Raw genomic sequence first — 4,209 nt, forward strand, 5'->3', positions numbered from 1 at the left:
CAACAACTACAAATTATTTTACATAGCCTATTTATTATTTATTAGATGTAACAGTTAGATTAGTTACTTTATTAGTTAGATTTATCACATTATTAACCTAACTTTAACTCTGCAAAGTTAAATTTACTTCATAAGTGATTTCTAAGTTGCAAAACCTTGTGCACACCAGGACCCAGGGGAAAGGAGCAGTGACCCCACAAGAGACTGACCCAGACATGCCCGTGAGGGTCTAGGAGTCTCCAGCGGAGGTGTGGGTCAGCAGTGGCCCACTGCAGGGTTGGGGGCATTGAGTGTAGCAGGTGGGCATGGGACCTTTTGAAGGAGAAGGTCGCCCTTATCTTCAGTACCTCCACCATAGTTTGCCTTCAGATCAAATAACAGGGAGGGAACACAGCCATGTCCATTAACAGAAAATTGGATTAAAGATTTATTAAGCATGGCCTCACCCATCAGAACAAGACCCAGTTTCCCCCTCAGTCAATCTCTCCCATGAAGAAGCTTCCATAGGCAGGCGCAGCTGAAGACAGGTCGCCGGGTTGCAGCTACTCAAGCCTTTATTCCTCTCAGTGCATCCACCCTTCATGGGCCAGAGCCCTCTGCCACTTCAGAACCCAGACAGTGATGATGTTTGCCAAGGACAAAACTTATCAGTATATCTGCTACCATCGCAGCAATTTTTGCAATGTTCACGTTCTGGATATTCTGCCTCACCTGTCCTGCCTCACAACAAGTGACCAGGACCAATTTCGGGCCTCCTATGAGCGCTGGGGGAAACAGGGCACCCTCTGGGACCTCATCAACAGTCTTCGGCAAAAGAACGGCTGGGTGCATTCCTTCACTGGGGCGCTGAGGGCCTGTGAGCACATTGGTCTCACTGATGAAGTGGCCCATGTCTACCAGAGCAACCTGCCACGGAATCCAAACCACCCTCCAGCCCCACTGGAGCCACCATCAGTTCCTGCTGAGATTCCAAGACCCTCCACATGTGCTGTGGCCCCCAGCATCCCTGGCAATGGCCACACAGAGTACGAGCCAAGTTACCCTATGCCTGTCCAGGATACCCAGCCACCAGAGTCCCTGGGAGAGAATTCAAAGCCCCACAAGCATCCCATTCTGGGGCTGTCCTGAAGAGGCTGGGTGGCCCCCTGGAGCCCTTGTCTGACACGGTGGCCCTCAGAACTCTGACCTCCAGTGTACGTCAGGAGCAAGACACAGAACTGGGCAGTACTCACACAGCAGGTGTGGTCTCCAGTTCCACGTCACTCCATGGGCCTGTGTCTCCGACTGTCTCCTTCCAGCCCTTGGCCCGTTTTACCCCCAGGGCAACCACTTACCTGGACCCTCATTGTCAGCTCCATCTGTTGGCACCTCCTCCTCCTCCACTGGCTTGACCTCTGCAGGAGGTGCTGGTGACCAGGCTGAAGGTACCATCTGCTCCAGTGGGGCAGGGGTACCCAACAACCCTATGACTGCCAGCAGTGTCCTCCAAGGTGCCCACCAACTCAGCATTTAGCAGCTCAGTGCCTTTCAAGTTGCCCACCAGCTTGAAGCCCCCTAGTGCAGTGCCCACCAGTCTAGCACCATCCAGATTGCCCATCAACTCAGTGCGTTCTGGCATGGTGCCACCCAAAGTGCCTACTAGTGGGATACCTGACCACAGGATACCTGTAAGCACAGTGACCAGTAAGGTGCCTGCCAACACAAGGCTCACCATCAGGAGCAGCAATAGACTCATGAAGGAGACATCTGCATCACCAGTGCCCAAAGGCACTGCCACTGGAGGCACATCACTTCTGGCCAGACAGCAGTTCTGACTGCTGTGGCTCAGAGCTGGAGCTGAGCAAGCCTGGCAGGCTGGTATCTAGGATGGACAGCCAGCCATTCTCAGGCTGTTCCATAGATCTCACCATCAGCCACAGTAACTCCCTGGGCATGGGGCCTCACAATGCCTCCGAGGAGAACAAGTATGTGTTGAAAGACACCATTAGGATCCATGAAAACCCCAGAACCTCCATCCTGGGGGTTAGCCCCAGGACGCACACTACCCTGGAATTCCAGGCAGAGGAAGAGTTGGAGGAATTGCCTGTGGTCAGGACCATGCCCTGGGCTCTGTGGCTAGGGGTGGCCATGGCTGGGGCACTTCTAGTGCTCCTGGCTGCACTGAACTGGTGGTGCCTACCCCAGTGAAGCTCCTGGGTCCTTCTTGCCATTCATTTTCTCTTTTTCCCATGGTACATCTGCCTGAGTCACAGAGCTCAGCTGTCTCACCATCCTTGACCCTTTTTTCAGGGCTGGCAGAAGCTGGGTCAGAAGGGAAGCAGGGGGCCATAGGCCTAGTCTTTGTGGGCCGTATTTCTGTCCCATCTCATGCTCTTGGTGGCTCCCCCACCATCCTTGGCTGACCAGGCCCTGGGCTGCTCCTGGTGCTCCAGTCCTTGCCCAGCTGGCCATCTGGCTGTTGCCCTTAACCTCTGGAGAAGGTGCTCCTATCGAGGTCTTATCCCTCTTTACCCAGGTGCAAGAATCAGGAGGTGCCACTGGGGACCACAGTGGGTCAGAAACCTTCCCCATCCTGCCTGGTCCCTGCAACCAGTAGATGGGGTAGGGGACATCTCTCTAGCCCCCAGTGGCCCAGTAGCCCCCTGAAGAGAAGCAGGGAGGCCCATCTTTAAGGACTTAGTCTCCTGTCTCTCTCATTCCCCTCCCTACCATACAAGGATGGGAGGAGGTCCAGAGATTCCCATAGACCCCTGGGAAGCCTGATCAGGTGTTAGACCTGAGGAGCACCTAAAGAGCCCCTCTCCAGCCTCCTCATCCCAGTCTCTGTTCTCTTCAGCTCCCTATGGGGATTGGAGAGGGAGAACCTGCAGGACAGAGCTCAGGCCAAGGTTTGGATTTCAGCTCCACCTCTTTGTGGGCTGTGTGGCCTTGGCAGATAATCAGACTTCTCTGGTCTTGCTTACCCATGTGGACAATGAGGATTGTGTCTCATCCTTCACTGAATTCTCCTGAGATTGGAGAATACAGATCTTTGTCAAGCGCCTGGTCCAAAGCAGGTGGCCGCTAAATGCTCCTCTCACCTTTCCCTGCCTAGCCAGGTAGAGATGAGGGCATAAGAGGCACAGTGCCCAGTGGGTAAGTATGCACCGCTGCAGTGTAGGGTAAGTTAGGCCCTGTTCTGTCTCTTACTAACTCTGTGCTCTTGGGCAAGGTGTTAATCTGTCTATGCCTCAGTTTTCTCACCTGTATAATTGGTATGAATAGTAAAATTATATAGGTATACATGTCCTAGTATTGTGAGGATTAAATGAGTTTATTTATATAAACCTTAACAAAAAAAAAAGCTTCCATAAGCCTCTTATCCTTCTCCATCAGAGGGCAGATAGAATAAAAACCACAATCACAGAAAACTAACCAATCTGATCACATGGACCACAGCCTTGTCTAACTCAATGAAACTATGAGCCATGCTATGTAAGGCCACCCAAGATGGACGGGTCATGGTGGAGAGGTCTGACAGAATGTGGTCCACTAGAGAAGGGAATGGCAAACCACTTCAGTATTCTTGCCTTGTGAACCCCATGAACAGTATGAAAAGGCAAAAAGATGGGACACTGAAAGATGAACTCCCCAGGTCAGTAGGTGCTCAATATGTTACTGGAGATCAGTGGAGAAATAACTCCAGAAAGGATGAAGAGACAGAGCCAAAGCAAAAACAACACCCAGTTGTGGATGTGACAGGTGATGGAAGTAAAGTCCTATGCTGTAAAGAGCAATATTGCATAGGAACCTGGAATGTTAGGTCCATGAATCAAGGCAAATTGGAAGTGGTCAAACAGGAGATGGCAAGAGTGAAAATCAACATTTTAGGAATCAGTGAACTAAAAGTGATTGGAATGGGTGAATTTAACTCAGCTGACCATTATATCTACTACTGTGGGCAAGAATCCCTTAGAAGAAATGGATTAGCCATCATAGTCAACAAGAGTTTGAAATGCAGTACTTGGATACAATCTCAAAAATGACAGAATGATCTCTGGTCGTTTCCAAGGCAAACCACTCAATATTACAGCAATCTAAGTCTATGCCCCAACCAGTAATGCTGAAGAAGCTGAAGTTGAATGGTTCTATGAAGATCTACAAGACCTTCTAGATCTAACACCCCAAAAAGATATCCTTTTCATTATAGCGGACTGGAATGCAAAAGTA

General features: G+C 50.6%; 1 pseudogene; it reads left to right on the forward strand.

Annotated features, from left to right (window-relative positions):
• The first annotated feature begins 621 nt into the window (after window positions 1-621).
• On the forward strand, window positions 622-2,187 carry LOC105001333 (annotated as a pseudogene).
• Window positions 2,188-4,209: the final 2,022 nt, after the last annotated feature.

The sequence above is a fragment of the Bison bison genome, unplaced genomic scaffold, assembly GCF_000754665.1.
Source record: "Bison bison bison isolate TAMUID 2011002044 unplaced genomic scaffold, Bison_UMD1.0 scf7180017864381, whole genome shotgun sequence".
NCBI classification, from domain to species: Eukaryota; Metazoa; Chordata; class Mammalia; order Artiodactyla; family Bovidae; genus Bison; species Bison bison.